This window comes from Anomaloglossus baeobatrachus, chromosome 4 (genome assembly GCF_048569485.1).
Source record: "Anomaloglossus baeobatrachus isolate aAnoBae1 chromosome 4, aAnoBae1.hap1, whole genome shotgun sequence".
Lineage (NCBI taxonomy): Eukaryota > Metazoa > Chordata > Amphibia > Anura > Aromobatidae > Anomaloglossus > Anomaloglossus baeobatrachus.
In genome coordinates, this window is record NC_134356.1 from 326,658,737 (window position 1) to 326,683,252 (window position 24,516).

At 43.5% G+C, this 24,516-nt stretch overlaps 1 non-coding gene across 1 annotated transcript; it reads left to right on the forward strand.

The window, feature by feature from the left end:
• The first annotated feature begins 3,186 nt into the window (after positions 1–3,186).
• Positions 3,187–3,292, forward strand: LOC142304859 (U6 spliceosomal RNA). Its single transcript, XR_012753506.1, has one exon. It is a non-coding gene; the product is annotated as a U6 spliceosomal RNA (small nuclear RNA).
• Positions 3,293–24,516: the final 21,224 nt, after the last annotated feature.

Genomic DNA, 24,516 nt, shown 5'->3' on the forward strand with positions numbered 1-24,516 from the left:
GTAGAGGAAGGCCACAGAAAACATTTTTTCCCTTCACATGACAGCACTGTACATGAGACAGTGTATCTGCCCCCACAAACAGGAAACCTTTCTGAAATAAAAGGGGCGGCACCTCTCCAAAACCCCAGTGTGGTTTCCTGTTCCTGGAAGAAGATACCGAAGTTTACCTGGGGAAATTTCTCCAGATGACTGGTTCTCAGCGGGCCATGTGGTCTCTGGGATCCAAGTGTCATGGTCGCATGCGCAATTTCCTTCCTTTATGCCCAGCATTACATGAACCAAGGGGTTCCGTGGGCAACCATCAGAGAGTGGATACTCAGGTTCTTAACAGGGTGTGGATCCCAGCCGGGGTTCATTCCTCTGGGTGCAGCTGCTGGAGCTGTAATTCCATGGCCGGTTCCGGAGATCAGGAGGCAGAGCCACAAGCACCATCACACGTTGGAAAAGCACACAGCCATGTGCACAGACTCAAGCCCCACTACATCTTCCTGAGAAGTGGAGGCTCATGGGAGCGGAAGTAATGGTGCCCGCCAGGGATGGTGTCATAGGCTACCTACTAGATCAAATGCTGCAGCCTGCTGTCCTCAATGTGGTGGGGAATTTGAAACTCAGTTACCAGACAGTGTGCCTGAAGTAGTCCTCCAAGATTGAAGCTCCCACAGCAACTAGCGATGCTTTAGAAGATCCCAGATCTATCCTATCATGGTAGCTGCCCGGGCTCAGGACAGGTAAGTGGAGTTCTCAGCACAAAGTCTGTCTCTCTCTCTCTCTCTCTCCTTCCCCTAAATACCCTGTAGGCCACAATACAAAAAAAGGAATGTGTGCTTTCCAAAATGTCCTAGCCAAAGGAATCTGCCAGTCGTGGATAGAGAGGATAGTGGTCTGAAGCCAAACCAGAGGAATTTTTCCTTGTATAAAAAAAATATATATTAAATCAATATGTGTGTGTATATATATATATATATATATAAAAACATATTTTTAGCCCCTCCTCCCTTCCATTCTCTCCCCTAGAATGAAAATAGGTGACAGTAGTGGGAGGGATCTGCCAGCCGCAGAGTGCATAACATCTTCCTCTGTACCAACTGAATCGGGCACGGCACACAATGTGGTCTTGTCTCTGAACCTTTAAAACTGAGGGGGTTGCAATCGATAGCAGGCTTAGTCTAAGGACAGCCCTGTCAGTCAGTGGTCTCTACTCCCCATCTGAGGATATTGCTGAGGAGGGAGAGGAAACGGGACAATTGGGGTTCTCATCAGAGCAGTCTAAGCCTGATGAAGAGCATGATTGGCCATGCTTTCCATGGGGAAACTTTTACCAATAATAAGAGCTACCATGTGGGTGGAATCCCCGAATCAGCAGTGACCAGTCCATGACATCATGTGTTCAAAACACAAAGACTTAGGATCTTCCCAGCGCATAAAACCAGCTGTATTTATTTATGAAGGATAAGCAGTCAGGAAGGTGTCGGTCCCCCCAAATCTAAAGAAGAAGTACCCCTTTTCGGAACATTGTGCCAATCTTGGCACTTAACCTCATTGGTCTAGTGGTGTGATTGTCGCTTGGGGTGCGAGAGGTCCTGGCTCATGGAATCTGCCAGCCTGTTGGTCCACTACCAATGCTTGGTGGCAATGCTGAAAGATGCCTACCTATGTTCATTGGAGGAAATGCAGCTATAGTAAAAGCCTCAAAAAATGTGGCCTTGGCCATTTGAAGACCTAGCTTCTCTGTAAGACCCTTTCAATAAGAAGGTAGACACCTTCCTTAAAGGAGCTTGGGGAGCAGCGTCAGAATCCTGTAAGCTTAATATTGCTGCCACCTCCACTGTGAGAGCCCTTGCAAAATGGCTTTAAGATCTGGAGGTACAGATCATAGACAGAGATCTGAGAATACAGTTGCTAGAAGCTCTGCCAACTATTCAAAATGCAGCTATCTTCCGAGCCGACGACCCAGTAGACAGGGTCAGGTTAGCCACCCGCGTCTGGGCCCTTCCCGATGCCAGCAAACCAGCATTAGGGCTAAAAAGCTGGAGTACAGATTTTTCATCGAAAATGAAATTATGCACTATACCATGCCAGGGAAAAAGAAAGTTTAGTCTAAAGGGTTCTTATTCCATAGAGTCCCTCAAAGAGGAGCCCCTAGAAGGCAATGACCCCAGGCTTCGAGGTGGGAACACTAAAAACAATTTTACTACTAGTGGGCGGGTCTCCGACTGGGTAAACACCATTTCCCTCAGTCTCAGGCTGCTCAATGTCTCTTTCCTTCCTCCATGACGCATAATAAGCTCCTAGGTGGAACCAAAAAACCAAGAGGTTCTGAAACGGGTTGTTGTCTCATTAATAGAGGAGAAAGTATTAGTCAGGGTGCCAGCAGCATAAGAGGATACCAGGTACTACAGCAAATTGTGTTTACTAAAAAAGACCCAAGGGGTTTTTCAGGACCATGTTCAATCTAAAGATCCCTGAATCGGTATCTAAAGGTAGAAAGATTCAAGATGGAGACCTTGCAATCGACAGTACGATTACTATTCCTGTTCTGCTACATGTCGGTAGTAGACTTGGTGGATGATTCTTTCCACATCACTATCCACAAAGCCCACCTAAAATATCTCCGGCTGGCAGTAATGGTGAAAGGGAGGCTGACTCACCTTCAGTATCAGAGACTTCCGTTTGGCACTCCGGTAGCCCCGAAGGTGTTCACCAAAATTGTGTAAGACATGGTTGTTCAGCAGCTGTCAGCCAGGTCACCTCAGTCCTCTCAGGGTTGGGACAGTTGGTGAACGTGAGACAGTCCAGGAAAGACCCAGTCTAAAATCGGGTTGTTTTATTGAGGGGGCATTAATCTGCATTCAGTAAGGCAGTACAGTTTCCTTCCACCAGGAAAAATATCCACATAAAATAGAAAGTCTTATCAGTTCAGATGTATCCAAGAAATTTCTCTGAGGGGAACAATGTCCCTGTTAGGTTCCTTGATGTCTACGATCGCTGCCATACAGTGGATTTTGGGATCACTGGAGTGGTAGCAAGATGAAGGAAGTCTCAGGAGTGGAGTTCCCTGGAACACAGTAGAGCCAGTAGTTATCACTACAGACGTCAAACCAGTGGAGTTTGGAGCTCCCCTAGAGAACCAGTACCTTCAAGGCAAAGGGAATCCAGCCTTCAAAAGCAGCTCCTCGAACCTAAAAAGTGCTTGCTTCCGCAGCTCATGTACTAACAATGGAACGATACAGAGAAGAGTAGCATGGCCCCTGCGCAAGGATGAGACCAAGTTAGTGAAGCATTCAAAGATCTATCAGCAGTGATAGAGGCATTTCAGATACTAATAGAGAAGATTGGCTGGGAAGATGTGGTAATCTTCTCAGACAGCAGTACGGTAGTGGCTGACCAAAATAATCAGGGCACGAAGTCAAAATCCCTAATAGAAAATAAATAAAGAAAAAAATGTAATTATAGCTGGAAGGAGGTTGCGGTCACTCACGGTGCCTGTAAGGCTCATTTAACAACAAAGCCAACTACCTCAGTCACCATACCTTCAACAAGGTAGGATTTTACACCGGGAGGTGTTCAAACAGATCTGTTTTGGTTAAAGGGAACCAGAAATAGGTTTACTTGCTAATCAGCAAAATCGGCAATTGGATATTTTATTTTACCTAGTGCCCAGGGAGGACCAGAGGGAATGGATGCACTTCTACAGAGATGGGACTTCCGACTAGCATACGTGTTTCCACCTTTCCCACTAATCCTGCTAGTTCTGGAGGAAATCAGGACAGAGCAGGCCAGAGTCATCATGATAGCCTCTTCTGGCCAGAGAGACAATGTTCACGTCGTTGAGATTTTTGTCAATACCGGACCCCTGGATTCTACCAGGCAATCCCAATCTACTTTCTGAGGGCCGGTTCTTCGTTCTCAAGTACAGGGGTTAATCTGGACAGCCTGGAACCTGAGAGGAACCTCCTAACGGCAAGGGGGTTTTCTCCAAACTTATATTCCACACTCCTTTGTAATAGGAAGGAAGTTACTTCCACCAAGTGTGTAGCAGTATGGAGAAAAGTCCTGGAGTTCTTGGGTGACTGATATCTGAACATCAGCAGGTGCCAATTAAAGGAATGTTGCAGTTTCTGCAGAAGGATATGAAAGGGGCCTATCTACTAGTACATTGATAGCGTGGGTATAAGCCCTGGGCGCAATCTTTGATAGAAAGATGGCAGACTATCCGTTAGTGCGCAGGTTCATTGGGGCCTTGTTTACATCTAGAACCCTAGCAGGGCCTAGGCTAGCCCCCCGGGGACCTTAACTTGGTATTAACGCCCTCACTAAATATTCCTTGAACCATCTCCTAGGTCTCCACTAAGCCTCTCACACTGAAAGTTGCACTATGGATAGCATTACCATGAGCCAACTGCATTTGTGAGCTTCAAACAATTTATCAACATTAATCCTCCATTCATTACAATTCAGGATGTTGGAATAATATTTAACCCGGACCTGGCTTTTCTTCCCAAGGTCAATTCAAAATTCCATAGGGACCCCGTAACTATTGCCCTCCTTCTGTGAAAATCTCAGGTCACAAGGAGAGCAGGTTTCATTCCCTGATGTCAGGAGTAGCGCCTTCAGATACCTGGCCAAAACTCGGCCATGACGAAAATCCTCCGCCATGTTTGTTCTATTGGCGCTCCACAAAGGGAATGCAGCCACCAGATCCATTATTGCTAGGTTGGCGAGGGAGGCCATTAGTTGGCATATTCAGAGTCAGGTTATGCACCTCCTCAGTAGAGATGAGCGATGTTCGAGGTTCGCCAATTTCATGTTCGAGTGATTTTGGGGGGTGTTCGAGTTGTTCGACGAACTCGAACGATTTGGTAAACGTTCGGCAGTTCGAGTTACGTTCGAGAACGGTTCGAGCACCAAAAGCGTGGCTTTTCACAGCAAGTATGTGCGCACCTTTCACATCTGCATGCGACCTGCGTCCCCATCATAATTCCTCTCTCTTTCCTACTCACCAATCACGGACGTCTCGCTGCACGGCTGTCACAAATCTCCAGCAACATTTCCTGTTTTGAAAATGGCTGCTGCTTCATTATTCAATTAGTTATTCTGTGCTTTCCCAGCCCACCGGCGCCCATGATTGGTTGCAGTCAGACACGTCCCCACGCTGAGTGACAGCTGTCTCACTGCAACCAATCACAGCCGCCGGCGGGCGGGTCTATATCGTGCAGTAAAATAAATAAATTAAAAAAAAAAAAATGCTGCGGTTCCCCCCATATTTGATACCAGCCAGGATAAAGCCACATGGCTGGAGGCTGGTATTGTCAGGATGGAGAGCACCCCATTATGGGGAGCCCACCACCCTAACAATATCACTGAGTAGCCGCCCGGAATTGTCCGCATCCATTAGATGTGACAGTCCCAGGACTCTACCCAGCTCATCCTTTATTATCCTGGTGTGGTGGCAAGGAGTTAATCATGCCAGGCGTCTCCCCAAGACACCTTCCATGATTAAACTGTAAGTGAAAGTAAAGAAACACACACAACGAAAAATCCTTTATTTGGAATAAAAGACAAAAAAAACGTAATTTACCTTTTTATTAATCCCCAAACAACAATCCAGGTCCGAAATAATCCACACGACACTGTCAGCTCTGCTACATGAAGATGACAGGGAGCGATCTGTGTCCTCTCCACGTAGCACCTTAAGTGAGCCGTGCTGTCACCAGACTTAACTCTGCTATGTAGACATCAAGATTACCAAATCTGCCTATTTTTCTTATTAAAGCCAGTGGCTCAATGTATAGAGCTCCTGTCTAAGAAGCATTAGTTCACGAGTTCGAGTCCCAGCTGTCCTGGTAAAAAATGTAATTTATTATAATTATTTATTTATAATTTAATATAATTCTGCACTGAGGGGAAGAGCCGGACATCAGCTGTGAGCCGCAGGACACACAACTAAAATCGGAGCAGTTCACTGAATGAGGCTGCATTGCTCTCTCTCTCACTCTCTCCCTTTCTTTCTCTCTCTTTTTCTATCCTTTTCTCTCTCTCTTTCTCTCTTTCTCTCTCTTTCTCTCTCTCTTTCTCTTTCTCTCTCTCTTTCTCTCTCTCTCACTCCCTCTCTTTCTCTCTCCTCTCTCTCTCTTTTTCTCTCTCTCAGTCTCTCTTTATCTCATTTTCCCTCTCTCTCTTCTCTCTCTCTCCCTCTTTCTCTCTCGCTCTCTCTCTTTTTCTCTCTCTCTTTCTCTCTCTCTCTTTCTCTCTCTCTCTCTTTTTTTCTCTCTCTTTTTTCTCTCTCTTTTTCTCTCTCTTTTTTTCTCTCTTTCTCTCTCGCTCTCTTTCTCTCTCTCAGACCTGACGATGATCAGCTGATGCGGTCACCTGACGGAATCGGCTGACACTATAAGTCAAGCGGTGAGGCCGGCTTTTTACCGCCCAGCCGGCTAAACTATCAGCTGAGGCTGTCGGACAGGAGTCTGCACTAAAGTGCGTAGTTTTTTTGGGTTTTTTGCACTGATGCATCAGCTGATTGTATAAAACCCGTTTATATAATCAGCTGCTGTGTCATGTGATTCAGGCCCTTGAACTTGACACCTTCCAGCAAACCGATCAGATGATATTGGATCCGGATTGGATGGTGAGGGACCCTTGACCCAGGATAACTGCGGAGGGGGGTTCTTTATTTCAATAAAGATGGAGTCACTAATTGTGTTGTGTTTTATTTCTAATAAAGATATTTTTCTGTGTGTTGTGTTTTATTTTATCTATACTAGAAATTCATGGTGGCCATGTCTAATATTGGCGTGATACCATGAATTTCGGGCTTAGGGCCAGTTGATAATATACAGCTAGCCCTAACCCCATTATTACCCAGCAATCCACCCGTCACCAGGGCAGCTGGAAGAGTTGGATACAGCGCCAGAATATGGCGCTTCTATGAAAGCTCCTTTTTCTTGGGCGGCTGCAGACTGCAATTTGCAGCAGGGGTGCCCAGAAAGCTTGGGCACCCTGAGCTGCAGATTACAATCCTCAGTTGTAGTCCAAGCCTAGTTGTATCTGGCTGGACACAAAAATTGGGCGAAGCCCTTGTCATTTTTTTTTTAAATTATTTCATGCAATAATTAAAAAAAAAAAGGGCTTCCCTATATTTTTGGTTCCCAGCCGGGTACAAATAGGCAGCTGGGGATTGTGGGAAGCCTGTAGCTGCCTGCTGTACCTGGCTAGCATACAAAAACATGGCGAAGCCCACGTAATTTTTTTGGGGGGCAAAAAACTCCTGCATACAGTCCTGGATGGAGTATTCTGAGCCTTGTAGTTCTGCAGCTGCTGTCTGCTGTCTGTCTGTATGGAGGAGAGCAGACAGCAGCTGCAGAACGACAAGGCTCAGCATGCTCCATTCACTAGTGTATGCAGGAGAGCTGGGAACTAAAAAAATAGGGAAGCCCTTTTTTTAATTATTTCATAAATTTCATGAAATAATTAAAAAAAAAATCGACATAGGCTTCGCCCCATTTTTGTGTTCAGCCAGGTACAGCTAGGCAGCTGTGCGTTGGAATCCGCAGTACAGGTTGCCCCGAGCTTTCTGGGCGACTCTGCTGCAAATTACAGTCCGCATCCGGCCCAGAAAATGGCGCTTTCATAAAAGTGCCATCATTTGCCGCTGTATCCAACTCTTCCAGCAGCCCTGAAGCCGGGTGGCTTGCTGGGTAATAATGAGTTAATACTTGCTTTGTTTTACTAGAAAAAATACTTTAATAGAAATAAATACACAGACACACTTAGAGACTCCATGTGCCAGAGCATTTAGATGGTAGACAGAGATGCTGGAATGATCACCGCGTACTGGAGAGCTGCCCTGACAGGACCTAGCATGACATCTAGCCATGTGACCAGTCTGTAGCCAATGAGATAATAGACAAGTGACTGGTCACATGCTATTTTGACGTCACGATAGGTCCTATCATCAGTGCTGGTTATCGGGAGGACGCAGCGATTATCGGAAGGAAAAGCGTCGGGAGACAGAGTGCAGGACACGTTGCGGGGACCTGTAAATGTTATGGCAATGTTTATTAACTGTATGAGTACATGTATAATGTGTTTTTAAGTGTTTGTGTTTGCCTCCCATTGTTTTCAAAGGGGTTCGAGTGGTTCGTCGAACGGTTCGTCGATTGGGGCCTCCGTTCGACGAACCGAACTCGAACGCCGGGGGGTAGCTCATCTCTACTCCTCAGGTGATTAGGGCCCATTCTACTTGGGCTATATCCACTTATTAGGCGGAGAGGGCAGATGCCTGGGTAGAGCAAATTTGTAAGGCTGCACTATGGTCTTCACCTTCCACCTTGGTTAAGCACTACTATTTGAATGTGGGTCTGTCGTGTCGATTCTATTCGTAAGGAGAAAGGTGTTGCTGCGGTGTTCCCTCCCTAAATTTCTTCTATTTAATTCTTTCATGTACAGTGCTGTCATGTGAAGGGAAAATATAATAATTACTTACCGGTAATTGGATTTTCCAGAGCCATGACAGCATCGTGCTAGTTCCCTCCCTAAGTTTGTGGTGGATTATATATTTTATATATATATATATATATATATATATATATATATATATATATATATATATATATATATATATATATATAAATGTATCTATATGTATATAATTGCCTTATTTTATCTGTCTTGCTCCAAAATGACGTCATTACAGTGACAACCATCGCATTGGCCGCTCGGCTTGGCCCAGTCACGCCCCCCACACACTGTGTCCACTCGGCCACGCCCCCTGAAAATTTTGCCTGCTTGGCCACGCCCCCCGCAAACTTTGCTTACTCCACCTATTAGACACCTCTCCCTCAGGACTACTCCAGCTATTAGACACCTCCCCCCAGGACTACTCCACCTATTTGACATCTCCCCCATCGACTACTGCACCTATTAGACACCTCCTCCCCAGAACTACTCCACCTATTAGACACCTCCCCCAGGACTACTCCTCCTATTATACTTTTCTCCCCCAAGGACTACTCCTCCTATTAGACTCCTCTCCCCCCAGGACTACTCCTATTAGACTCCTCTCCCCCCAGGACTACTCCACCTATTAGACAACTCCCCCCAGGACTACTCCTCCTATTATACTCCTCTGCCCCAGGACTACTCTTCCTATTAGACTCCTCCCCCATGACTACTCCTATTAGACTCCTCCTCCAGGACTACTCCTTTTAGACTCCTCCCCTCAGGACTATTCTTCCTATTAGACTCCTCTCCCCCCAGGACTACTCCTCCTATTTTCCTCCTCTCCCCCCAGGACTATTACTCCTATTATCCTCCTGTCTCCCCAGGACTACTCCTCCTATTATCCTCCTCTCCCCCAGGACTACTCCTCCTATTATCCTCCTCTCTCCCCATAACTACTCCTTCTATTATACTCCTCACCTCCAGGACTACTCCTCCTATTATACTCCTTTCTCCCAGGACTACTCCTTCTAGTATACTCCTCCCCCCAGGACTACTCCTCCTATTATACTCCTCTCCCCCCAGGACTACTCCTCCTATTATACTCCTCTCCCCCCTGGACTACTTCTCCTATTATACTGCTCTCCCCCCAGGACTACTCCTCCTATTATCCTCCTCTCTCCCCCAGGACTACTCTTCTTATTATACTCCTCACCTCCAGGACTACTCCTCCTATTATACTCCTCTCTCCCCAGGACTACTCCTCCTATTATACTCCTCTCCCCCAGGACTACTCCTCCTATTATACTCCTCTCCCCCAGTACTACTCCTCCTATTATCCTCCTCTCTCCCCAGGACTACTCCTCCTTTTATACTCCTCTCTCCCCAGGACTACTCCTCCTATTATACTCCTCTCCCCCAGGACTACTCCTCCTATTATACTCCTCTCCCCCAGTACTACTCCTCCTATTATCCTCCTCTCTCCCCAGGACTACTCCTCCTTTTATACTCCTCTCTCCCCAGGACTACTCCTCCTATTATACTCCTCCCGCCCAGGACTACTCCTCCTATTATACTCCTCTCCCCCAGTACTACTCCTCCTATTATCCTCCTCTCTCCCCAGGACTACTCCTCCTTTTATACTCCTCTCTCCCCAGGACTACTCCTCCTATTATACTCCTCCCCCCCAGGACTACTCCTCCTATTATACTCCTCTCTCCCCAAGACTACTCCTCCTATTATACTCCTCTCTCCCCAGGACTACTCCTCCAACACACACACACTGCACAAAACATACCTTCCCCTAAAACACACACACACCCACACAAACCGCGCAACACACACAGCACCACACACACACACACAACGCTGCAGACACACAGTGCTCCACAAACAACGCAACACACAAACACCACCACTCTCACACACCCCCACACCCAGACAACACCCAGAACATTTACAGCGCCCTACACAAACACTTCGCAACTACACACAACAACATCTATATATATAACAAAAATCATACATTAACTAAACAATAAATTCTAGAATACCCGATACATTAGAATCGGGCCACCTTCTAGTATGTATATATACAGTGCCTACAAGTACTATTCAACCCCCTGCAGATTTAGCAGGTTTGATAAGATGCAAATAAGTTAGAGCCTGCAAACTTCAAACAAGAGCAGGATTTATTAACAGATGCATAAATCTTACAAACCAACAAGTTATGTTGCTCAGTTAAATTTTAATAAATTTTCAACATAAAAGTGTGGGTCAATTATTATTCAACCCCTAGGTTTAATATTTTGTGGAATAACCCTTGTTTGCAATTACAGCTAATAATCGTCTTTTATAAGACCTGATCAGGCCGGCACAGGTCTCTGGAGTTATCTTGGCCCACTCCTCCATGCAGATCTTCTCCAAGTTATCTAGGTTCTTTGGGTGTCTCATGTGGACTTTAATCTTGAGCTGCTTCCACAAGTTTTCAATTGGGTTAAGGTCAGGAGACTGACTAGGCCACTGCAACACCTTGATTTTTTCCCTCTTGAACCAGGCCTTGGTTTTCTTGGCTGTGTGCTTTGGGTCGTTGTCTTGTTGGAAGATGAAATCACGACCCATCTTAAGATCCTTGATGGAGGAGCGGAGGTTCTTGGCCAAAATCTCCAGGTAGGCCGTGCTATCCATCTTCCCATGGATGCGGACCAGATGGCCAGGCCCCTTGGCTGAGAAACAGCCCCACAGCATGATGCTGCCACCACCATGCATGACTGTAGGGATGGTATTCTTGGGGTCGTATGCAGTGCCATCCAGTCTCCAAACGTCACGTGTGTGGTTGGCACCAAAGATCTCGATCTTGGTCTCATCAGACCAGAGAACCTTGAACCAGTCTGTCTCAGAGTCCTCCAAGTGATCATGAGCAAACTGTAGACGAGCCTTGACATGAAGCTTTAAAAGTAAAGGTACCTTACGAGCTCGTCTGGAACAGAGACCATTGGGGTGGAGTATGTTACTTATGGTATTGACTGAAACCAATGTCCGAACTGCCATGAGATCTTCCTGGAGCTCTTTCCTTGTTGTCCTTGGGTTAGCCTTGACTCAGGAAACTGTCTGTCCAGGCCGTGGAAGGCTAACAGTAGTTCCATAAGCCTTCCACTTCCGGATGATGCTCCCAACAGTGGAGACAGGTAGGCCCAACTCCTTGGAAAGGGTTTTGTACCCCTTGCCAGCCTTGTGACCCTCCACGATCTTGTCTCTGATGGCCTTGGAATGCTCCTTTGTCTTTCCCATGTTGACCATGTATGAGTGCTGATCACAAGTTTGGGGAGGGTCTTAATTAGTCAGAAAAGGCTGGAAAAAGATATAATTAATCCAAACATGTGAAGCTCATTGTTCTTTGTGGCTGAAATACTTCTTAATACTTTAGGGGAACCAAACAGAATTCTGGTGGTTTGAGGGGTTGAATAATAAATGACCCTCTGAATAAACTTTTCACAATTTAAAAAAAAAAAAAGAAATAACATTATTTTTTGCTGCAGTGCATTTCACACTTCCAGGCTGATCTACAGTCCAAATGTCACAATGCCAAGTTAATTCCGAATGTGTAAACCTGCTAAATCTGCAGGGGGTTGAATACTACTTGTAGGCACCGTATATATATATATATATATATATATATATATATATATATATATATATATATATATATATTGTGTCCGGTCTCACAGTAGGTAGAATGTGCACAGCACAATGGCGTTTTCTTCTGTTTGGTGTTGGATATGAATATGGTAACAAGGCGGTTACCTCTAAGGTTTTAAAAACACACTGAGGTTTTGGAGAGGTGCCGTCCCTTTTATCCCTGTTTTGAAGTTACCATCATTCAGCTACAGCCAATGGGAAGACACCACACCCTTCTTAATTCTTCTCCTGTCTGGTGACCACTGCCAGAGATAGTTCTGATATTCTGGCTCCTGTTTTGCCCTGTTCTGTTTTGTGATTCTGGTCTTCTGACTTATGCTTGTTTCCTGACTACCTCTCCTGCCTGCTGTTTATGTACCTCGCTGCCTGATCCAGATTTGACCTCTGCTACGTTTTCTGATTACGTCCTTGCCTACCGATTCTGTCCCTGTTCTGCAATTCCTTGTTTGACCCTGCCTGACAACTACTCTGTCGGACTGCTGCCTTCCACAGGTGATCTCCAGGGTCCTGTGTAATACCAAATCACTGTATAAGAGTTAAAGGGTTTCAGGGTTCTGGGGGTCCTGCTTGGTGAAGTTGTTTCCCTCTAGCCTGTCCATTACAGCCCGTCTGAGTCTGTGGATCCAGGAAGGCATTACACCTACGTTCTAGGTGCAAGGGCAGAAAAACATTTATGTTGGGGGTTATACATCTATATATGTAAAAAAGCCTCATACCCATCTGAAAAACATGAAGAGGGGCATCATACAAAGCCTGGAAAAATTAAGAGTGAGGTCTGCATGTTAACCTTGTTGATATGGTGGAGAAGGAGAAAAAGAAAAAAACATGAACTGTATACCTCTTTTGGATGGGAAGGAGTTTATGTGAATACAACAGAAAAAAATTAAACACTTGAATTGGCTATATGTTCCTCTGCAGTCATCCGGTGGGGTTAAGAAGTCTGGGTCAATGCAGACTTTGTTCATTTTGATAAGTCATCCTGTCAGCATTTTCAGTTGACAGGCGCATGCACCGATTAGTTAGTACTAGTAGCACTAAAAACCCACTCTGTCATAACACTAGTAGCAGGGTAGGCTAGCATGTCCAAGTTATAGAGATAGTTCCTGCCACATATCCACCTTGGGTACCCAATAGTTGTATGAAACAGAGGAATCATGGAGGACACTTGTACGGTCGGCTAGATACTCCTTCACTAGCTTCCACAACCTTTCCGTCTTTTTAGAGTACCTCGCATATCAGGGACTGGGCACTGGAAGTGTCTAATAAAACTGTATCAGACCTTTGATAGTGTTCAACTGCCTCTATTGGAACTGGTGAGTGTCTCCTTTGTCTCTCCTCTTTGGTTGTCCAAGGAACTATGACCTCTGCAGCCAATGTCGTCAGATAGAATTTTTTGTTCATCTAGGGCCTTCTGGTATTACACAATCTTACTAACCCTCTCCACTGCAGAAAGTAGAAAATGGAAAGTTCCCCTTGTAGCGCAGGTCAAGAAGGGTTAACAACCAGTATTCAGTGTAAGCCAAAATGCGCATTATGTCAAGGTCACAGGAAAGACAGCAGAAAATAAAGTATGCCATGTGTGCCAGACTCCCAACAGGCAAGATTTCCCTGTCCCCACATGAAGGACAACTCTCCATCTCCTTCTCCTTCCTATCTTCCTCTTCAGCCCATCCATGCTGAATAGACTGAATGAAGCTGCTGTGAAGCTACCCTATGGAGCATAGGCAACCATCACCTGTTCCTCTCCCAGTCAAAATCTTCCACTTCATTATCACTGAATCAGTGCCAAGAAGATGAGTTGAGGCTGGGTTGGGTAATGTCACCCTGTGAACTTTCTTCCTCCATCACCACCTGTTCCACATGAAAAGCTTACTCTTTAATTGTGAGCAGCAAGCATTTGAGTAGACACAGAAGTGGATGGTTATTGCCCCTATTGTGTCACGGTTGACAGACAACCCTGTGGTGTCCAGCTACAGAAGGTCTCTGTGTTTGGCTACACATACTGCTCCTTGATATTCCAGTCTTTCTTCCTTGGTTTGAAAGGAGTCTACATATCTTCCCTGTTAAGGTTAAGTATTTCCCTTTTGGACTCTGCGGATATCTTGGCAGTTCATCTGAAAATCCTTATCCCACTCCCTGTGTTTATATACAGTATACCTGCAGTTCCCCTTGGTTTGTTGCCAGTGATAGAGTTTACGCCTATGCTGTCCAGATTTCAAGCTATTGGCTTGAAATCTCATGTCATAACACATTGTATGTTGCTTTCATTCTCCCAAAGCCATCTTGCAGATAAAGTTTTATGCTTCAATTCCCCTGTTTGTTTTCCCTGTGTTTTATTTATGTATTAGTGGAGTTGACTAGTGCTTATCCCATCCAGTCATTACCTAGGGCCTATTTCGAGGTCAGTCAGAGCCTATGCATCCTCATTGGCATAAAGGTGCAGAATCTTTCTAGGGATGTCAGTGGACCCCCGAGTCAGAGGTAGGTTTTACCAGGGGTCTTCATCTTCCCCCTTCCCTAGAGACATGGTGTCCCTCTTTCCTCCAATTTGCCATTTGTTTACTATTCCCTCATACCTAGAGTGACAGTTATGCTGATTATGGCATCATTGCCAATCACCATCTTGGTTGATTCCTAAAAGTTCTGTAAAACCTCACTGATAGACATCAATGCCCACTCAACGGTTATGTACAGAGATTGACCGAAATACCAACTGGCATGTTGTAGCTGGTATTCAACTACTGTAATCTGTTGCTCACAATGCCTTGTCAACATTTGTAATGTGGAATTCCATTGCATGGGCACATTGCACCCCAGTCGGTGAGCTGGCACTTGCAACTGCTGCTTCAGCACTGCCAGACGGGCAGCAGCTGTAGCTGACTTGCAGAAAAGTTTGCACACAAGATGTACCTTCATAAGTAGCTCAGGAAAATCTGGTGTACCATCACCCATTCCCTGTAGACTGTGAGCCCTCGCTGGCAGGGTCCTCTCTCCTCCTATACCAGTCTGTCTTGTACTGTTAATGATTGTTGTACGTATACCCTCTCTCACTTGTAAAGCGCCATGGAATAAATGGCGCTATAATAATAAATAATAATAATAATTAACAGCTGAACCACTAAAGTTAGAACGTGGCCAAGGCATAGTACAGTCCCTGACAGAAGTTCTGTTGCTTATCCATGTTATGTAAATAAAAGCTTATAACCTGATTTTAAATTCATCCATTGGTTTCATAAATTACTCTTTTGAAAGCTGAAACCCTCCCAAATTTGGTTTAGGTTATGAAAATAAAATTGCTGCAAAGCTGAAATTTTGATCATTTAATGAACACAGAATGGTCAGATTTTGGCAAGACAAAAGTTTTGTCGCCCACAGAAAGTAATGTGAAATTCAAACAAATAATTAACTTCTAATTCAAAGATATGTTGCATAACATTGGTGAATGAAGTTGTGGTGCTATTAGAGCCATATTTAATATTTTGTGTTACTTCCATGAGCTTGAAGGACTGCATCCATGCGGTTTAACAATGAATCATACATTGTATTGATGAAATCATCAGGAATAGCAAAGAATGCAGTCTTACATGCCTCCCACAGTTCATCTAGATTCTTTGGTTTTGTTTTCCAAGCTTCCTCTTTCATCCTACCCCAAACATGCTCAATGATGTTCATGTCTGGTGACTGTGATGGCCAGTCCTTGAGCACCTTGATCTTCTTTGCCAGGGGGAACTTTGTTGTAGAGATGGATCTATGAGATGGAGCACCATCCTGCTGCAGAATTTGACCCCTTTTATGATTAGGATTGCATTGTAAGAAGTAGCTAATACTTCTTGATATTTTAGGCCTTCCACCTTGCAAATGTTTCGCACACTCCCATACTGAATGTAACCCCAGACCATGATCTTTCCACCACAAAACTTAACTATTTTCTGGATTCATACGGGCTCCAGTAGGTCTCCTGCAGTATTTGTGACTGTGGTGTAATTCAACTGAAGATTCATCAGAGAAATCCACCTTCTGCCACTTTTGCAGTGTCCATCTGTTTAGCAGGCTGTGGGACTTGGCAAATGCCACACGGTTTTTTAATTGCCTTTTGTTTAGTGCTGGCTTTTGGGCACTGGTTTGTCCATGGAGGCCATTTCGAGAAAGAATTCTACAAACTATTCTAGTTGACACAGGGACTTGAGGTGACCAGGCCTTTTGGAGCTCTGCTGCAGTGAAAGAGGGTCTGGCTTTGGATTTTCTAACCAACAAATGTTCCTCCTGAGCAAATGTCTTGCGGGGTCTGCCAGACCTGGGCTTGTCAAAAATATCTCCAGTCTCTTCAAATCTTCTTTTTAATTCTTTGTACTTGACACTGAGACACATTAAAGGTGGCAGCCACCTCTGCAGTGGATCTGGTCTTCAACCTCTTAATAATCAAGGCTTTGGTCGCAGCGTGGATTTTTGGCATGTTGTCAGAGGTCAAGTTGCAGTTCAAGTGAAGGTCTGGGGTGAGAGGTTTCTTTTTATACATACCCACTAATTAATCGATCATTTAGTGAGCACAGGTGAGGATGTAAACTAGGATTGGGTGGATTATATGACAAGGCGACAAAACGTTTGTCTTTCCAAAATCTGACCTTTCTGTGTTCATTAAATTATTAATATTTCAGCTTTGCAGCAACTTTATTTTCATAACCTAAACCAAATTTGGGAGGGTTTCAGCTTTCAAAAGAGTAATTTATGAAACCAATGGATGAATTTAAAGTCAGGTTATAAGTGTTTATTTACATAACATAGATAAGCGACAGAACTTCTGTCAGGGACTGTACATGTGCAAGGTTGCCAAGCTTCAGAGCCGTCACGAGGTTAAGGCCGTTATCAGACACAACCATGCCTGTTTGTAGGTTCAGCAGCGAGAGACACATATATGCCTGCTCAGTTAAACATTTCCCCACCACTGCAGGGTGTGATGTTGTCAATTAAAGAAATTAGTTTCATTAGAGCCTGGTGCCGAGGCACTGCTACAGTACTTCCTGATAAGGACAATGTGCTCTGAAATGACAACTCGGAGATGACGAGGAGTAATGGGTGCAGGAACTAGTGTAAAAAGTAACAAGTTGTTGGTTAAATGACAGATAATGCTTTTAAAATTGTCCCAGAATTTAATCAGAGAATCTCTTCTCTATCTCTTGCTGTGTGTACAATCCCTCCCTAGAATTGTGGCTAGTCCTTCCACTGAGTGCATAGGCTGTACCAATGTATGCATTATAGACGTGTGATTCTGCCAGGGATCGGGTATGTTCAGGATCGCCGAGCCCGCCTGAGATCGCAATCGGATCGTCGATCCTAGCCAAAACCATTGAATTCAATGGGAGGCAAAAGTGATGTGTTGGAAAATGGTATAGGAGCTATTAAAAAAAAGAAAATAAAAAAGGGTTAAAGCAGAACATACGTCCTGAGTCTCCCACAGCTTGAGTGCTACATAAGGGTCTGATAATTAACCCTAATGCACATTCACTGATTCCCCCTTCCACCAGCATCTCTGATGGGTTGCTGTTGGACCGCACTTTCACCCTCTGAGACCGCGTCTATGATTGGTTGGAATTACACACGCTGTCTGTGTGATACCAGCACAGATAAAGCCATGGCTACAGGCTTCAGCCACCAGCCATGCACTTATCGTGGCTGTGTATCAAAATAAGAGGAACCAGATCCGGGTTTTTAAAAAAAAAAATATTTAAATAAATAATTGTAAAAAACAGAATGTGGTTCCCCCCAATGTTGATACCCAGCCAAGATAAAGCCCAAGAGCTGGGGGGTGGTGTTCTCAGGCTGTGAAGACCCATGGTTATTGTGCCACCCCCAGATTAAATATAATAGCCTGCAGCCACCCATGATTGTCGCATCCATTAGATGTGAGAATCCCGGTGCTTTACCCGACTCTTTCCAATTGCCCTAGTGCAACGGCAATTGGGGTAACAAGGGGTTAATGACAGCCCACAGCTGCCATTAAACCCTAGATTAGTAATGGGGGCATCTATGAGATTCTCCCATTACCAATCTGTAAGTGAAAAAAATAAACACAACTACCAAAAAACCCTTTATTTGATATAAGACAAAAAAGCACCCTCTTTCACCACAATATTATCTGCAAAAGACCCAGGTCTGATATAATCCACACGATGTCCCACGACGAGTTCAGCTCTGCTACATCTGCAGGCACAGCACGTGATCATGGAACATGACCAAATGCTGTGAGGTTCAGGCAGAGACTGAGCTGCAATGATCGGTAACGTCAGTCAGGTTAGTTGTGGTCTCAGCTGTAGGTTCCCACGGTCCTCCACCTGTGACCACAGGTAACCTGACCTCAGGGGACTTCAATGAACTCTCTCTGAGCTCACAAACCTGCATCTACTGGCAGAAAAGTGTGGGGGGTTTTGCCAAGAGATGCATCACTGTCACACGCAGTAGTAATGCATTTTTTCAGGAGATATAGATTAGGTGCAGGAACATGTTGTAAAAATTTCAAGACCAATTTACATCTCTTGGCAAAACAAATGCACAAAAAATTGTTTTGATGCCACCTCAGTGCAGTTTTCATTCAGGAGGTACAAATTTGGTGCTGAAATATTTGCACCTCCTGGAAGAAAACTGCACCAAAGCGGAGTAAAAACTGTTTTTCTGCATTTTTAGCCAAGAGATGCAAATTTGGTGAATACATTATTAGACCATATTCCTGCACGCAGTCTACACTTCCTGGCAAAAAATCTTATCACTACCGCATCATACCGCATGTGGCAGTGATGCCGCGCACAGCTGAGGGCTGCAGCCTATAGCCATGGTTTTATCTGTGCTGTTATCAATAGATAAGGGAACAACACACCAATAGTTTTATTTCTTTCTTTTATACCATGACAGAGATGCCCACACAGCGCTTGTGATTCCAACAAATCACAGATGCTGTCTGAGGGCAGGGTCAGCCAACCAGAGACGCCGGTGAAATGCATTAGGGATTATTATCGGACCTGGACGTAGCACTGCAGCCACTGGAGACTCAAAAAGTATGTACTGCTTTATCACTTTTGGTTTTTTTTAGAGTGGCTAATACTTGACATGTCTGTGATGGGCAGGGAGAGAATTTTTCCATCCGAACATTTTCCGATCCTTGGCAATATCACTGATCGGACGTCCAATCCCAATCTGATCCAGCCAAAGATCATACGATTTTAACATTTTCCAATCTTTGCTGATGAGGATTGCTCATCTCTAGTAGGAGTCTGAATCTTTTTAGAATTGACACAAAAATTAGTCAGGGGCCCTCTTCTTCGTCTCTTGCTGCATATATTTCAATCACTCCTTGGAATTCTTGCTAAGCCTTTCACTAAGTTCATAGGCTTTATCAGTGTAGGAGTCTGAATCTTTTTAGAATTAACACAAAATTGTCAGAGGCCCTCTTCTCTGTCTATTACTGCATGTACAATCCCTCCTTGGAGTTCTTGATAGTCTTTCCACTGAGTCCAAAGGTTTTATCAGGATAAGAGTCTGAATCTTTTTAGAATTGACACAAAATTTAGTCATAGGCCCTCCTCTCCATCTCTTGCTGCATGCACAATCCATCCTTGGAATTTTTGATAGTCTTTCCACTCTCTGCATAGGCTTTATGTGTAGCAATCCCACTACCTAACAATTTTAACAGATTTGGTGTGAAGCCCTCCTTTAAGTCTAATACAGGGTGTAGAGTCCATCTACCTTCTAATTTTTGGCAGTTTTTGCATTGTCCTCATAGGCTTTGTGAGTTTTAGAGTCCCTCCTTCACAAATTAAACAGGATTTGTCTGACCATGTCACATAACTGCATGCACAGATAAGGTAGTAAAATGTTACTGATAACTACCAGCGGGTGTAGTTTTGTTCACCCCAATACTGTCATCTACTGTAGTCATAGGTTATTAACCCCTATATGACCTTGGACATACCCAGGTTTCTGCGCCATCCTGGCTGTTTAACCCCTTAAATGCAACAATCAATATCAATCACTGCACTTAGGGGATTGGGAGAGAGATCGTGCTACCTCTTCCCTGTGATAAGTGTTCCCACAATGTAATCGTGAGGGCATAATTGTCGCCATGATAACCTAAGGACCTTATTATGACCTTCAGGTCAGCAGACTACTGGAAGCCTCAGGGATCATGCCTGCAGCATGATCACTGAAGCTTCTGACAATGCAGCCCTGACAGCTGCACTGTACTGTAATTATCAATCATAGAAGTACGATGCAGCTGTGATTAGAGCAGTGAAGGGTAATGTACCACATAAAGTAAAGAATAAGTTAAAAAAAGTATAATTATTAAAAAAAAAAAAAAACAGAAAATAAGGAACAAAAAAGGAATTAAAAATTATTCCAATAAATATTTATATTTGTGTAAAAAAAAGTACAAATATTGGGTATTGCCACGTCTGTAACAAGCCTGTTGCCATGTCTGTAGCAAGCCTGTTGCCACGTCTGTTTTCTAGCTATGTATTGTATTTTTCTATATCACCATAGTCTTTACATGTGGAGGGCTATCCATATCTTTAGGGATTGCTCCGAGGCAGATTAGTTTTTTTATATTTCTCTCTGTAAGAATATTTAGTTCTCCGGCTGTGTCGTGGCGACTAGGTCATCGTAGGCGTGCCCCACGGCTACTTCTAGTTGTGTGTCAGTATTAGGTCTACAGTCCATTAAGGTTCCAGCCACTCCGGTTAATTTTTAGATTTCTGCATTTTTGTCCTTTTTCTGATCCTCCTTGGTCACTGAATCATAACAATAAATCTGGTATCACTGTAGTCATACTATCCTGAGGAATAAACTGCTCTATCACTTATACCTCAAGGTGAACAATGTAAAAAAATAAAAAATAAAGCCAATTCTTCATCTGCTGTTGATTTTTTCATACTGCCTTGCAAAGATCATACTACAGCGAAGCTCATATTTATCCTGCGTTCTATGTTGAGCCCTTACACCGGGGAGTACATGTGAAAAATGTGAATAAAAAAAAAAATTCCCAACCAAAAATTCACAGTAATGAGGCAGAGGGAGTCACTTTGACCTTGCATCTAGCCTGTGGTGTGGTGGTGTCCATATTTTTATGTGCCTTTTTATTTTTCAACAGTTTTATTCACCTTTGAAAAGGCGGACACCACTGAACAGAGGTTAAACTGAGTCCTGCGTAACTCTGCTGCCTTCAATAGTGAATGGATCCATTTGGGTTTCACCTGAATCACATATTTCGGAGATGTGGATGGAAACCCCAATGTAAGTGGTTAGCATAGAGCAGAGGATAAATGTGGACTGGCTCAAAATGTTCCCTACCCAAATCGCCATCAAATAGCATGCAACTCAACACAAAAAAATACAAGTCTCCACTCAGTACCATCATCTATTAGTGGTAATATAGGAAACTTCCAAGTTACTGGTAACACAAAGGCTCTGGAAAAATGCTATGGCTCTCCCCCATCCAAAAAAGAAATGCAGCAAAATCTGTGCTTCCAAATCCAAATTCCACCCTCTTTTTTGAGCCCCACAATGGGCTTAAACCAGTTAGCATCCACATGTCTGGCATTGTTGTAATGAGGAAGCCCACTTATTATATGGGGTGCAGGTCTGCAGAAGCACAATCTGGGCAGAATGTATGGGCATTACAATGGATTATTTGTAATTTTTAATTCTGCAACATTCACTGCATTTGACTCAATGGGTGTTTACCATAGCCTAATTTATCACTACTGTGGCTAAACAGTACTGGACAGTCACATGTGGGGTACTGCTAGATTCAGGAGATTTGTGTAACTCATTATGTGGCCTTTTTTACCTTTTCCTCATCTGAAAATTGGAAACCTGTGGATAAAACAAAGTTTTAGTGGTAAAAATACAATTATTTTTTGTTCACCGCCCAATAGTATAATTTTTTTTTCTCACACTTGTAGTATCAAGATGCAAATATGCAGTTTGTAAAATTGGGTCAGTTGTGGTGGTTTGCGATGTTATGGCACTTTAGTGGCTCTGCCAATGTGACATGGCACCCGGAAATCTTTCTAACTGAATCTGATCTAAAATATGGTATGTGTTCACTTCTTTACTTTGAACTGTGCCTCAAAAGTAGTCTTCTTTATTGGTGGTCAGAATGGTGTGGGAAATTCACAACTTTTCTTTTATATGAAGTATCCCTCAGAACCCTGGAAACACAAATTCCGGACATTAATTTTTCAAAGTGGGATGCGGATTGTAAATATGCACTTAAAGACTTGTTTGATGGGCCTAATGTAATTCAATTTTTAAAGATGGAAATAAAGTTCTAACGTCCACCACACTGTTTTTTACCAATACTTTCAAATAAGACATTTCTTAAATTCTTTGCCTAAAACTGAACATAAAAGTTATTCTGGTCCTCTCTATAATTTTTATCGGAAACTACCTATAACATTTAAAGGTCTATCTCTAATTTATAAGTTTTTAATTCTCTTTCGTCTGATGAAAAATGTAAGTATATTTCTCAATGTGAACATGAACTGGCCCTTTCTCTCCCTCTATCAAGCTGGCTGTCTGCTGCAAAATGGATCCACAGGTCCTCGGCTTGGTTGAACCAAAGGAAACAAATTAAAAGAATACATAAGGACTGGTATATGTATCCGGTATGATTAGCCAATTTTGTCACCAATTATTCCCCTCTTTGCTGGAAAGCTTATCTTAGTTTAGGGAACATCTGTCATATTTGGTGGTCATGTCCAAAGGTGAAAATTTTTTGGAACCAAGTGTTTGATATGAACAATTATACATCTGGGATCCATGTGAAGGCAGAGGTTACATTAGCAATTTTCCACATAGGCTTAGATAATCTCCCAGTGAATCTGAGGTAGTCTATTTCACATATTCTGATATCTTCAAGACAGTGCTTGGTGACCAAATAGAAAGATCCAGAGGTTCCCTCCCTTGAAGATGTTGTAACTAACTTAAATACTCATTTTCAATATGAGGTGACCATAGCCTATTAGCTTACAAAAAGTGTTGGAGAATGAAAAAGTGAACCTCTGGAATCTGGACCTCTTCCCCACTGGTATATAAGCTGGTTATTTAGTAAATCTGTATTTGTGTTATCCTTCTACACCTGTTTCATATACCTGCCTCAAAACCCTATCCAGTTTTTCTGCATCCTATATTGTATGTTATTGAATGTGTTCCTCTCAAAGGTCTTACAAGCTGTGTATCAAAATAAGAGGAACTGCATGTGCCTTTTTTTAATAATTTAAATAAATAATTTAAAAAAAATAGCATGCGCCCCCCCCCAATTTTGATATGTAGCCAAGATAAAACCTGACAGCTGGGCATTGTATTCTCAGATTGGGGAGGCCTATGGTTATTAGGCCCCAAGCCTAAAAATAACAACCTGCAGCTGCTCAAGATTGTCGAATCCATTAGATGCGACAAGCTTGGAGCTTTACCTGGCTCCTCCCGATTGCCCTGATGCAGTGGCAGTCAAGATAATGATGAGTTAATAACAGCGCACAACTGTTATCAAGCCCAAAATTAATGATGTGAAGGGGTCTTCTATGAGATCGTCCATCACTAATCCTATAAGGAAAAATAATACACAAACATCAAGAAAATCCTTTATTTGGAATAAAATACAAAACCACCCTTTCAACACTTTATTAACCCCAATACACCCAGGTCCGACGTAATCCACACGAGGTCCCACGATGGTCTTGGCTCTGCTACATCTAACCCTGGACAGACTAAAAACATGTCTGATGTCTCCAGGCTCTGGGGAACACTGACAAGAAGGACCCAGCTGGCAGCAGTGACATCACTCAGTTTATCGGCGGTTGTACCCGGGTTCCCATGGTATGACTTTTGGTGACCTGAAGCACTCTTGCTTAAAGTGCAGGGCCGTAAAGTAATATCATAAAGTAATGATGGCCACTCATTTTTCTTTACTTCTTTACTTAGCTGCTTTTTTCTTGCCATAATACAATTTCTAACAGTCTATTCAGTAGCTGTGTATCCACGACACTTTTGCACAACACAACTGATGGTCCCAACCCCATTTATAAAGCAAGAAATCCCACTTATTAAACCTGACAGGGCAAACTTGTGAAGTGAAAACCATTTCCGGTGACTACCTCTTGAAGCTCATCAAGAGAATGCCAAGAGTGTGCAAAGCAGTAATCAAAGCAAAAGGTGGCTACTTTGAAGAACCTAGAATATAAGAAATATTTTCAGTTGTTTCACACTTTTTTGTTAAGTATTTCATTCCACATGTGTTATTTTATAGTTTTGATGCCTTCAATGTGAATCTACAATTTTCAGAGTCATGAAAATAAAGAAAACTCTTTGAATGAGAAGGTGTGTCCAAACTTT